This window comes from Pipistrellus kuhlii, unplaced genomic scaffold (assembly GCF_014108245.1).
Source record: "Pipistrellus kuhlii isolate mPipKuh1 unplaced genomic scaffold, mPipKuh1.p scaffold_m20_p_5, whole genome shotgun sequence".
Taxonomy (NCBI): Eukaryota; Metazoa; Chordata; class Mammalia; order Chiroptera; family Vespertilionidae; genus Pipistrellus; species Pipistrellus kuhlii.
The window spans coordinates 44,131,485-44,145,582 of NW_023425551.1; the positions used below are offsets into that span (position 1 = coordinate 44,131,485).

Genomic DNA, 14,098 nt, shown 5'->3' on the forward strand with positions numbered 1-14,098 from the left:
ATATGCTGCTAGGCACTTAGATTGTTTCTAGTTAACTGCCACACTGCAGCTTGAGTTCTGGTAAGTCAGAAACTCAGTGTCTAAGATGGAGGTGTCTTTTAAGATGTAGTCACTAATTCTTTTTCGGCTCCCGACACTAGATGAGGATTTTGAAACCCTCCACACACTGCTCCTCACACCATTCAGAAGTGCCTCCTGCCTTGGCCTACCCACCAATGTCCTGGCTGGGGACAGAGCCCAGGTGTTGGGGAGGCAGTAGCTATAACCCTCATGGTTTAAGGGGAGACACACAATCCCAGAGACTTTTCTGTTATCCAGTCTGGTCTATTCTTGGGTCAGAAACAGAAATACAAATTTAAAAATAATGGTGTTCTGTAAGAGAGGAATAAAAGCTCTCAGTAGAACAAAGCTTTAATGAGTAGGGGAGGCATTTGCAATATTTCAACCTCAGCCGGACACAATGAATGCATCAATAAAAATGCATGTGTGCCTAGGAAAGTAATTCTGTTGGTGCTGCTGTTTTTCAAACGTTAATGACCACATTTAATGATTTCAGTCTTGGTAGCTGAGGCCCCTCCTTTTTAGGTGCCATTACAACCACCTTCGCCTGACTCATCAATCACCTTAAACCCTTTTGCTCTTCTGTACGTGTCTCTGAGCATGCTCTGGATCTGCTTTACATGCCACATGAATTTCTCTCTGCACCTGTGCTATCACCTCTCCTGAAGCTGTTATGCTCATGGGATCTATATAGGCTCTATGCTAGTCCCACCTTCAGAATAAACTCCCCCAGCCCTCTTTACCATTTCTGGATCACTTCTTGTCAACAGCACCCGTTTGAGACTGCCTTATGCTGTCTTTAAGGCTCAAGCCAAATGGCATGTGGGTGGGCCTTCCTGAAGTGGACTGTCCAGCCCAGTCAAGTCACAGAGACCAGTAGCCCTGGCCAATGTCTTGGCTGCAACCTCATGAGGGACCCCAAGTCAGAACCACCCGATAAAGCCATTTCCAAATTCCCAACTCACAGTAACTATGTAAGATAATACACGCTTACTGTTTTAAGTAAGGTGCTATGTTTGGGGTAATTTATTAGGCAGCAATAGCTTTTGGTGAAAAAGTACCTACAACTATAGGTGATAAAGTTTAATGCTGATAGCAGAATTTAGGTGGTGGTTCACTGTACAATTCTTTCAACTTTGCTGTATGTGTGAAAATTTTCATAATCTAATATTGGGGGAAAGTATAGACCACACAACATAGATGTGGCCGCCGGATCAGTCCATGACACAGCTGCAGTCATGCTTCCTGACTAACAGAAGAGACTGATTTAAAAGGGTTCTCAAGGAATAGTTTTTGTTTATTTGTGTATGTGTGTGTGTCTGTGTTTTGTTTGTTTGTTTTGGGGGAAGCAGGTATCTTTAGAATGGTCTTTACATTCTATATATTTTTTTTAAAGTAAGATTTTCTTTTAAAAAATATATTTTATTAATTTTTTACAGAGAGGGAGGGAGAGGGATAGAAAGTTAGAAACATCCATGAGAGAGAAACATCGATCAGCTGCCTCTTGCCCATTCCCCCCTGGGGATGTGCGTGCAACCAAGGTACATGCTCTTAACCGGAATTAAACTCTGGACCCTTCAGTCCGCAGGCTGATGCTCTACCCACTGAGCCAAACCAGTCAGGGTACATTCTATATATTTTAAAGTATAGATTTGTGTGTGTCAAGTAGTAGTAAATGTATATGTGCTGTTTATTTGCTTTTTTTTTTTTTTTATCCCAATCTCCAATTTTCAAAAATGATTGATCGCCAATTTCAGTTTTATCCGCCAGGGTACTTCTCAGGAACCCATGATAGGTAAGAAATTCCTGTTCTATCAAAAGTAACCCATTTCTCCACCCATTTGTCCTACTCTGCACTTTGCTCTCTGTTCGTTCCGATTTAGTTCCCAAACTAATTAGGGTAGCTAGCCGAATTCTCCACTGCTTTGTCAGGTGATGGTTAGAGAAAGTTGATTAACTTTTTAAAATCATGTGCAACACAAAGCTGCAAGAACAGATACTCCTGCGCTCCAGAGGACTGGTCAGACCAATGTCGATGCCAGTTCATGTTTTCTTTAATATTTACCTGGACCTGACACCCTCTCCTGCCTGTTTGCCTGTTTTTATAGTGACAACAGGCTGCTGAAGCTGCTTCCTGTATAAAATGTTGACAACAATGTATTTTTAGATAAGTGATGTAGTTAAGCCTAGTCTTTTTCATGTAATGACAGGAACCATAAAAACATTTTGTGATAAACAGAAATCCAGACTCATTATTTTCTCCAAATATAAATAAACTGAACTCTGCCTGCCAGAGATACTTTATAGATATCAGAGAGGATCATTGCAGTGTGATTATTAGGGCTCCTTTATTGCAAAGTACACAGGATTATTCTGAAAATAAGCTTGGGAAACACTGTCTGTGGGATTCGGCGTTTACATAAGAGTTCAATGTTGTGTGTGGTATCTTCTCAACGCTGGCCAATACCAACATGCCTGGAAGGGACGGCCCCCCACGGTACGCACCACAAACCAGCCAGATGTGGTGGGGCTGGCTTATCTAACCTCACCTCCCCTGCCCAGCTGGAGGACAGGAAAATAACAACAATGTTTTACAGACCCCACCCTGCAGCTATCGATTCAGATGGGATCCAACCAGAGGCACCTGTGCAAATTAGACAGCTGGCAGGGCAGCAGAGGCATGGCTGGCCGGCCAGCTATGAGAACGGGAGGTTTTTCCAGTCACGTTCTGGGACCCTTCTCTTGGGCGCTGGGAGGAATGCTGGTGGCAGCCTCCCCTCAATTCCAGGTTCCTGATACCACTGCTTTACTCATGTCCTCTGAGCCGGGAGCCCCCTGATGGGCCAGTTCTTCCCTGTACCAGGGATGGCCTCAAGGCCCACCCTCCGCCTCAGAGGGCCTCCCGCCTCTCCAGTGAGTCTGTAAGCACTCAGTCCCCCACCTCTTCTTGCTTAAAATAACCTAGACTGGTTTCTATTTCCTGCACTCAACCCTCATTCACAACAGAAGTCCTGTATCTTTTGAAAATATTAAAAAGTACAGGTGGAGTTATTCCCTCCTACGTCCACTCTCCACTCAGTCTCCCAACACTTCAGGAAAAGTGTTGGCAAGTACTGAAATGTCCACATCAGGCACCCGGGGAAGGACAGCACACGTCTCTGGAGAAACAGAAATGCTGTTTCCTGGTAAGGAAATGGAGAACTAGCTAGTGTAGAGCCAGGGTCCAAACTGGGCTGCAGAGAAGCGTAGAAAGGCAGGGACAAACCAATGCCAAAAGCTAACAGGTAGATGTGATGGGCCCATCAGCCACAAAGCTTGCCTGAGGACACTGTGCCTCAGGGAACCAGGCTCAGCTCTGCAGCGAGAGCTCACCCGGTAGAAGGTGGGGCTAAGAAGAGCTGTGAGCAGCCGTTCTTTCTATGGGTGTGATTTGACTGGGCACATCCAGGCTGTGCTTGCACAGGGAGTTGCCAGTAGCATTTCAGTTAAAGGGAAAGGCAGGAAGCGATGTATTTGGTTCAAAGCCAGCATTCCTGATTTCCATTCCCAGCACTGCTGCTGCTGACTGGACAGACAAATCCTGACCTTTTTCCTGTATGTCCTGACTGTCCTACAAAATATCAAGCTTCCCAATAACAAGAGTAGCAGCTACCTTTTATTGAAGACCTACTATGTGCCAGCACTCTACATGCCTCTCACGGAACCTCGGGACCACAGCACCCGTGTTGGACAGTATTACACTGATGCAGAATCCCACCACTTGCCCTCTCTGCGGCATTCCCATGTCATCCACGCCTCCATCCTGTCTCACCGGAATGCCACAGAGCCTCCTGCCTGATATTTCTGTTCCTGCTCTTCCCCTCCCCCCACTGACCATTCATCACATCTGCCAAGGTGGTCCTGTTAATAAACCTTAAGTCACATCACGTCACTCTTTGAGTCAAACTCACCTCCCATCCCTACTCCGAACATTGCTTCTCATATTCCCAGAACAGAAGCCCAAGAATTGGTACAATGGTCAGTTAAGTCCTCTGGGATCTGCTCCTCCTTTCCTCTCCCATCACTTCTGCTCCTAGTCTCCTAGTTCTCTCTGATCCAGCCACACTGGTCTCCTCGTTGCTCTTCCCACACACCAGATACAACCCAGCCTTAGGACTTCTGCCCTGTTGTCCTCTACACAGAATATTCTTCTTCACCCGGATATCTAAATGGCCTTCTCCCTTAGCCCCTGCAGGTGTTTGCACACATGCTGCCATATCAGCGAATGCCTCCTCTGATGACCTTGTTTAAAACTGCAGTCTTAGCACTTAACACTATCTATCTATTTATTTATTTTGTTTACTGTGATTTTCCCTCCTCTAGCGCCATGAGGGTAGCAATTGTTGTGTTCAAGGCTGTATTGTTGCACAGTCAGCAGTGAATAAACACCTGATGAATTTAAAGATGTGAAGAAGCTAAGGAAGGGATTGGGCATCCTGCCCACATCTACACGGGTAGCTAAGAGCAGTTCTGAGGCCACCTCATCCCTTCTGAGTCAGAAGCCCGTCCAGCGCACCCAAATCCCTCCTTCCAATCCCAGGGGCTGTTAGAGATGCTGCAGGCATGAGGTTTGGACTGACTGACTTTCTGTCCTCTTCTCTACCCAGGAGAGGTGCTCACCTTAGACACCCAAGGCCCAATCAACGCTGCTCCCTAACTGGGCAGGAAGCAGTGGGAGTCCACTTTCTGAAGACTTCCCTTGTCCTTCTTCCAGTCCTTCCTGAGAGCCCCAGCAGCCATGCAGCCCACTGGTCCACCTACTGATCTAACCCAAAAAGCCAGGCACAGCCCTCCGGACTCTGCAGGTACCGCCAGTCACTAACCTCGAGGAGATGGCTTCTGCAAATGACCTCCCATCAGGCAGAAGAGAGGACAGGGTCCGAACCAAGCCCTGTGCGCCTGAGGGACGGACGAGAGGGGAGGGCTCCTGTCGCACTGGGGGTCTGGGAAGGAGGAGGGAGGTTGCAGTCAGGGCTGCACAGAAATGGGAACAGCAGCAACCTCCCTACCGGCACCCCTCGCCTCGCTGAGTGAAATATGTCTTTGAGTAGGAGGACCATTAGCTGGAGATTGGCAGTCTTTCCTGTTTCACCCTATTTTGAGATCTCTGTGGTTTTTTAATTAAGTGAATTAATATAAATAAAGACTTAGAATAGCACCTGCCACTTGTAAATCTACATTTATCATATATTGCTATTATTATAATGTGATTTAATTGCTACATTTCCCCCACATCAGCCGAAAGCACAGAGAGGTTTTTCCAGGTAAGGAATATAAAGATCAATTTTGCTTTAAAAGCTGACTTTTAAAATATTTATCAGCCCAGAATGTTTTAAAAAATCAGCAAGGCTAGGCTGTAAGCTTGGTAGAAAAGAATCTGGACTTACTTCTTTCCATATCTCTACTGAGATGTTGAAATGATTATTCTGCAGGATAATTAGTTAGGAAATTTTTACTATGGTTATGTTAATTATGGGAATGTTATATTAGTTAAAATATATATATATAGTCCTGGACAGTGGGGCTCAGTTGGTTGAGTGTCACCCTCTGCACTGAAAGGTCACAAGTTCAATTCCCATTCAGGGCAAATAACCCAGGTTGCACGTTTGATCCCTGGTTAGGTGCATGCAGGAGGCAACAATCGATGTTTCTCTCTCACATCAATGTTTTTCTCTCTCTCCCTCTCCCACTTCCTTCCTCCCTCTCTAAAATCAATAAAAACATATATATGAAACAAACAAAAATGTTTAAAAATAAGCAGGCAGTGTAAATTCCCGATGGGACTACACTATAGCAGACCTCATGAGAGAGTCACAACCATCTAGTAGACGGTGAGAGAAGTGGAATAAAAAGAAATTGTGGGGCAAATGCAATTTAATGTTACAAGAATGCAGGACCTAGATGACGGCTAACTAATTAGAACTCTCAGTGGAGACCACAGACACAATCCAGCAAACCAGGCCCACTAAAACAAGAGCAATCCTGTGGGTCAGTGATAGGATGGGGCATAATGTTACCTGCACGCTCAACTCATTGCTTCATTTGTTTTTGTTTTTTAATTTTATTTTACATATATTTTTATTGGCTTTTCACAGAGGAGGGGAAAGAGATAGAGAGTGAAAAACATTGATGAGAGAGAAACATTGATCAGCCACCTCCAGCACTCCTCCTATTGGGGATGTGCCGGCAACTAAGGTACATGCCCTTGACCGGAATCGAACCTGGGACCTTTCAGTCCGCAGACCAACGCTCTATCCACTGAGCCAAAATGGTTAGGGCTCATTTGTGTGTTTTTTTGAGGATGACTTCCTTCAGTTGAAGACCCATCATCACAAAAGACACTAGCACCACAAAGCTTTTTCCGTGAGAAAGGAATGAAGAAGCGTCTTAGTTACAGCACTAAAGACGCAAAGCATCTCCGCCCACTCCCTGCAGGGTGAGAAAGGCTATTTTCAAGCATCTCCTAGTGGATGTCCCCAAAGCCCCTCCCCACGTCACTGAAGTAAGTACTTTGCTTTAATGCAAAGACACTGCAGACACACACTTGACAGGCATTTTATGTTTTGTTTCCTTCCAGAGACATGCCTACGGGTTGGTGAGGAGGGTGTGAATGCCTTGCTCTGAATAAGGGGAGCATTCTCCTGGCTGGGGTTCTGCTGAGCTCTTCAAAGGCATGTGTTTCTAAAGAATGTTGTAGTTAGCTTTAAAAACTCAGAGAGCAGCCCGATGCTGACGTGTGGGGTGTGGGGTGCAGTATTTTCCAAGAAGACATTTCCCTTTTGAATGCAAATGTGATCGAACCCCACTGACTGGAGCTTAAGCAATGGAGGGGAGAAGACAAAGAAACTTCTGGCGGAAAAAAAAGTATTTGTTTTTATAAGAATGGGTTCCTTAAAAGGCAAACACTGGAAATACTTAGAAACAAGTCTGGTGCTTCTACAAGAGACAACGATTAGACAAGCCTAAGTCTTGATTTTGTAGGTAGGATTTCCGAACTGTGTAAAGAGAAGTCAACCTCGATAAGAAGCATTCGGATGATGATGTGCTTTGCAATTGTGATGGGGGTAAAGGGGGAGCTATTCCTAAGAACTGGCCTCAACTGCAAGCCCCATCTTATTGCACATTCCCACCCACGTGTCCCTTAGATACGGTAAGAGCTGTGCTTTTCTGGGCTGGAAAAATTATGACTAAACTGGGTACAGTGTCCTATTCTGGCTTTGCTAAGTGCATCCCTATTACTTATTCATCCCACTGCCTTGGCCTGAAATAAATTCAGTAGGACCTAAAAAATTAAAATACAAGAATCAACAGAAACCTAAACTATGATCCTACAGTCTATTCTGATGCTCAAAGCCACTAAAAGCACTACTGCTCTAATGAGAACAATAATAATTGGGGTACAGCCATTTGCCAGTTCCAAAGTGCTTTTCATCCCAGATCCCCTTTAATCTCCACTTGGGACTTGGGACATGGTTATTATGCTATCACCCCTAATACCAGTGAGAATGCCGAAATTCAGAGGCTTAAAGAGGACGCACCTGGTGACAGAGCCAGGGCTTTTCCAACTCCAGTTCCTCCTCATGTCCAATGCGTTTTCCTTATTAAAACAGTTTCTCATGAGATTGCATTTCTCTAACCACAGTACATCTCATTTTCACTTTTTGGTGCCAGGAACTGCAGGGTAGCATTTCTATCTTGGATACAGCAGGGCAAACAGACTCTGATCCCCGCCTTGGGGTCCACGCTGCGGGAGGGGAAGAAGAGCCAGAGAGTGGCGCTCGCGCGGGAGGCAGGGGTGGCATCTCTAGGGCCAGCCCCTGGGCTGCTCCTCAGGGGACCAGCAGCTGTCCAGCAACAGGGGCCTCCGCTTCCAGTCTCTGGAAGCTAATGAAAGTATGTTCATTGTCTCACAGTAGAATTTAAATTTCAAATTCCCAAGGGCAGCCCTAGCAGGTTTTGCTCACTGGTTAGAGCATTGGCCTGAGAACTGAAAGGTCCCAGGTTCAATTCCAGTCAAGGGCACATGGGTTTGATCCCCAGTGGGGGACTTGCAAGAGGCAGCTGTTCCATGAATCTCTCTCATCATGGATGTTTCTCTCTCCCTCTCCCTCTCCCTCTCCCTCTCTGAAATCAATAAAATAAAAAAAAATAAAAAAATAAAAAACCACAAAAAACCTCAGGTCATGAGTAACCACGCTTGTGCTGGTGCGGGAACTTTGGAACTTCGTGCTGAACCTGCCTGACTGGAAAGTGGCTCCATGCTGGACTCTCTTCTCTCCTGCCGTCACTCTCTCTGGCCTAGCAGTGTAGACATGCCACCTTCATTAGAGGGCCAGACTACAGATCACTGTGGTCCCCAGCCTCCCATTCACAAAGGCTCTGCCTGGATGTTATTGTTTGGATTCATTCTACAACCCATGTAGCTGAAGTTAGGAAACTCACTGCAACATCAGAGAGAATTTTAGACAAATCACTATGTGGGAAGAGGAAGTTGATTGCTGGTTTTGGACCCAGACTGGAAACATTTGGCAACTGATAAGAAGCCCCATGGCCATTCCAAGGACCCAATTTGGTACAAACCCCGCGGCTGGAGGTGGGGTTGGGTGGGGGCAAAGCTGGTCCAAGTTTAGGCATCTGTGGAAAGAGATGTGTGGGGATCTCTTCCATAGCAAGGGGAGAGGTCTGCCTCAAACCCCAAAGTGACCAGGGCTGAACTAAGTCCAGATCTGTTGCTGGACTCCTTTCTGAGAAAGTAGATGCTGGCCCCAGACAGGGAGCAAATAAATGGAATCAGTGCGACAGCCCTGAGGAGCTCCTGTTGGTGCTCAGGGAAGGAGAGGCCCTGCTCTCAGAGTGTTTTCCAGGACAGACACACCTCAGAGACATTGCGGGTTCCGTTGGTTCCAGACACCACAATAAAACAAATATCACAATAAAGCAAATTACACTGTTTTTGTGGTTCTCCATTGTACATAAAAGTTATGTTTACAGTATACTGTAGTCTATTAAGTGTATAATAATAGCATTATGTCTAAAAAACTGAATATATCTTAATTTAAAATACTTTATCGCTAAAAAATCCCAATTATCATCCAAGCCTTCAGCAAATTGTCATTTTGGTGGTGGAGGGTCTTGCCTGGATGTTGACTGCTGCTCACTGACCATGGTCGCAGGTTCAATTCCCAGTCAGGGCAGATATGGGATGCAACTGATGGATGTTTCTCTCTCCCTCTCCCTCCTTCTGTCCCTAAATAAATAAACAAATAAAATAAAAAACATAAAACATGAGCATACCTGAGATTTAGGAGGTGGGGAGAGTAAAGATACAAGAAGATATCAATGCAGGTCAGAGAGACAGCTGAGAAGACCCAAGACCTTGAGCTGCTATTCTCAACCCAAAGAAATAAAATTTAATTAGGTCTCAAAATGTGCTCACTCTGAAATCCTGTCTCATTATAGAAAATACAAAGGTGTCCCATGCGCAGTCCTCCCAGAAGGAAGCTCGTGATGTGGGGAGGGTCTGTTCTAAAACAGGAGCTCACGGACCTCTGAGAGCATCACGGGACTAGTTTTGTGTTTCTTCATCTGGTTTAAAGATGTTTATTACATGTCACAGAAGTTATTTTACATTAAACGATCGTTTCAAGGACACAAAATGCCATGAAAATAAATCCTTTCAGGAAAATTCAGTGAGAAAGACAAGTTCAAAAACAAGATGTGGTGAGTGACTAGAGCCACCTTTCCAGGGATCAACAATCAAGAACATTTACCACCTCAATAAATAAATTAAAAAAAAAAGAAGAACATTTAAAGTATTCATATAGCCAAAACCAGTTTGGCTCAGTGGATAGAGTGTTGGCCTGCGGACTGAAAGATCCCAGGTTTGATTCCGGTCAAGGGCATGTACCTTGGTTGCGGGCACATCTCCAGTGGGGTGTGTGCAAGAGGCAGCTGATCGATGATTCTCTCTCATCAATGTTTCTAACTCTCTATCCTTCTTTCTTCCTCTCTGTAAAAAATCAATAAAATATATTTTAAAAAATAAATAAAGTATTCATCTATCCACACAAGAACATGAGCAACCAACAAAACTCATCCTGTATTATTTGCCTGATCACCGTGTTAGGAGACATGGCCTAAGAGGCCGTACAGTGAACTAACAAATGAGCTTTTATAAACAAGGCATTACTCAAACCACCACAAAGGCAAGGAGTCAGATACAAGCCCTCTGGCCCTGTCTCCTGTTACTCCCTTTCACTAAATCTGAGCTCCAGCCGCACGGCTAGCCTCTCTCTTCCCAAACAGGGCTTTGCCTCTGGCCCCTGTACTCTCTCCAGACAGGCCCTCCCTTCAGTATTTCCTGACTACCGAAATCCATGCATTCATCCGCTAGGGCTGCCATAACAAATTATTCAGCAAGTTGGTGGTTTAAAACAGAAAATTATTCTCTCACAGTCCGGAGGCTAGAAGTCCAAAACCAAGGTGCTGGCAGTGCCAAGCTCCCTCTGGAAGCTCCTGTGGAAGATCCTGTCCTGGCTGGCTGGTGGCTGCAGTGTTTCTCAACACGTGGCTGCATCACCCCAACTCTGCCTCCCTGGTCACCTGGCCTTTTTGTTCTGTCTATGTCACATCTCTCCCCGCCTCACTCTTTTTTTTTTTTTTTTTTAATGTTTTTATTGATTTTAGAGAGAGAGGAAGAGAGAGATAGAAACACCAACCAGCTGCCCCCTTCATGCCCTACTGGGGATCAAGCTTGAAACCTAGGCATATGCCCTACCCGGAAATCGAACCAGTGACTTCTTGGTTCATGGGTCAATGCCCGACCACTGAGCCACACCAGCCAGGCACTCCTGCCTCACTCTGAAAGGACACTTGCCATTAGATTTAGGGCTCACCCACCCAGATAATCCAGAATCATCTCATCTCAAAATCTCACTTAACCACATCTGCAAAGACCCTTCTTCCAAATAAGGGCAAATTCCTAGGTTCCAGGGATAAGGATACAGACGTATCTTTTTGGGGGGGCAGGGGACGGAGGGGACCTGTTATTCAACCCACTACACAGGCCAATCTGAGATAACAGCATTCACAGAAGCCTTCCCTAGTCTTGTTTCCTGAACTTCAGAGGAAGGCTTTCTGTCCTCTCACAGACACCCTGTCACTGCTCGCCAGCTGAGCTAGAGCAGCAGAATGCAGTCAGCCCAGTGTTTTCCAAAGCGGGGTCTCCCAGAGAGAGGGCTCACCAGGGTGAGGAGGAGGAACCACGCTCCTCATCACTGCAGCCACCACCCTGTCACAGTGACTGCCTGTGCTGCATCCCTACAGCTTCTCAGAGGGCAGGGCCCATGTTTCACTTGCCTTTGTACCTCCAACCACAGAACCTATCAACAGTAAGTGCTTAATTGACAACTGATATTTGGCAAAGAAAAGAATAAAAATATCTGTATCCCTGACATGTATTGTGTATGTTGCGATTCATTAGGAAGCCTCACACATCTGTGTACTGCACAATGCTTGATAGGGAAGATAAATATTTACAGGGTTCTCACCCCGTCCACCCACAGTCTCCATCAGTAACTTATAAACAGTAAGTGCTGATTTATGACCAGAGGAAAACACGTATCCAGGTGCTCGCTAAGGTCTTTTTCAGCTCTAAATCCTGTGACCACCAACAATTCACAAAACAAACCGGCAATGTGAGGGAATGCAGTGCACTGGCCAATCAGAAAGCTGAGGCTCCTTTCTCGCGCCCCAGCCACGTAGGCGGCTGCTCGCCTAGCCATCTCACACCTAAGGCAGGAAGATGGTGGCAGCAAAGAAGATGAAAAAGTTTCTTGATTCAATCAAGTCTAGGCTCCAACTTGTTATGGAACGTACGTGTTGGGGTACAAACCGACTCTGAAGGTGGTCAAACAAGGCCCAGTGAAACTGGTCACCCTCACCAACACCCGCCCAGTCTTGAGCAAGTCTGAAAGAGTATCACGCCATGCTGGCCAAGTCCCATGTCCATCACTACAACAGCTATCAGACCACTGCAGTGGCAGCGTGTGGGAAACCCCACAGAGAATGCACACTGGCTATCACTGACCCAGCGGGTTCTGATGGCAGAAGCATGCCAGACAGACTGATGAAAAGTAAGTCATGCACAATTTTTCTTTAATAAAACCTGGCCAGTTTTAAACTTGGTTTAAACACAAAACAAAATAAAACAAAGCTAAGATCGAGGGGAAATGTCTAAATCAATGCAAGGTGCTTGCAAGCCATTAAGCAAAATACAATGTGAACCGTGGACAGCGTGCTTTAGTCATGTTGTCTACACAGAGCATATTTGTTAGACAAAACACAAACCCAAACGGACGATGCAGGTCTCCTAACCCCTGAGGAGGCCAAAGGATCCTGAGAGTTCTGGTCTCCGTTGGTGGGTGTCAGTTCCCCCATCTCCAGCCCTACTTAAGTCCACCCCAAGCCACCAGGTTCCTCATAAAATTCTCATTAAAACATTTAAAGAGCTCAATAATTTCAAATAGCTTTCAATTTACCATTAGACACAAAGTCACTCCATTCCTGTTCACAGACCTGTAGGCTCCCTATGCTCCCTCCTACAACCCCCATCCCCTGTTCCCTCTCAGCGGCTGTCCAAATCACCCTTAAATGTTATCTGATACACTCCTAAGTATTCTCTTTCTTAAGGTTATTTTTATATTGATCTGGAATTCTGGGAGACCAAAAAAATTAAAAAGATTTAAAACAATGGACTTCTAATCATAAAATTTAAGACAAGAGGGAATGAGTAGACGTTTTAAAGAAAAAATTTTTCCTGGATCCCTTCAGAACACACCGACTGGGGAGCCAGCTCTCTACCTTCTTGAAAGTGAGCCAGCGCTGGCTACAGATACATCAATCCATGGGCAGCTGGCATCCTTAATAATGAACAACTTCCTTCTCTCCTGTCAAGAGTAGAGACAAAGACATGATTCAGGGGCCCTCAAAGTGAATTATCGTCTTTGTTTAAAGCTCCCCGCTCGGGCAGAGCTGTCAGCTGCAGCAGCCAGTCCGGGGAAAGATGAAAAATAAAGCAAAGCTGCTGAAGTGCCCAGGCAGCCAACACAAGGGACTCTGCCTCCACTTCATGCCCAGCCCCACAGAACTGAGACTGCACCAGAGGCAATGCCTGGGCAAGGCAACATGCTTCTCCTGTGGAAAGGATGCAAGTCGCCGCCAAGGTTACCATCAGCTCACACCCAACAACAAACCACTCCTGGAACACAATTATAAACCTCAGGTCACACCCATTTGCAGGTCATGAAATAAGTTAGTGGGTCACAAGCAACATTACAAAGAATGAAATAGAATAAAATAGAAAATGTGAAAGTGCACTGCATGTATTTTGGGAAACACTTGTTTCACTTGGGTATATTTGCATGAGAGGCCCGGTGCATGAAATTCATGCACAGGTGGGGGGGGGGGTTTGTCCTTCAGCCCAGCCTGCACCTTCTCTCAATCCACGACTACTGTCTCCTAACTACTCACCTGCCTGCCTGATCACCTCTAACTACTAGCCTGCCTGCCTGCCTGTCTGCCTGCCTGATAGCCCCTAATCGCCTCTGCCTTAGCCCTTGCCGCTGTAGTTTCATCCAGAAGGACGTCTGGAAGGTCATTTGGCTGTCTGGACTAATTAGCATATTATTCTTTTATTATTATAGATTATCATAGATATGTACATACTGGGTTACATCATAAAACTCATTTCTTACTGTGGGTCACAAACCAAAGTGTGAAAGCCACTGTTCTTGAGCAAAAATGAAACAAATGTTCAATTCAAAGACATAATCAAAAGATTACCTACATTTATTTTTTAAATGCCAATAATTATCAAACAGTACCTTGGACAGTGTCAACTACATCAGTCTTTCCTATGCATAGTCCTGGGGTCCTAAGATTTATTTTCAGAGATATGAGAATTTTTACATTTTGTATTCTCAATGAGAATCCAAATGGA

General features: G+C 45.4%; 1 protein-coding gene and 1 pseudogene across 2 annotated transcripts in view; one reads left to right on the forward strand and one right to left on the reverse strand.

The window, feature by feature from the left end:
• Window positions 1-14,098, reverse strand: part of ANKRD6 (ankyrin repeat domain 6) — a 129,737-nt gene that overhangs the window by 79,289 nt on the left and 36,350 nt on the right. The window lies entirely within an intron of this gene.
• LOC118705588 lies at window positions 11,903-13,166 on the forward strand (annotated as a pseudogene).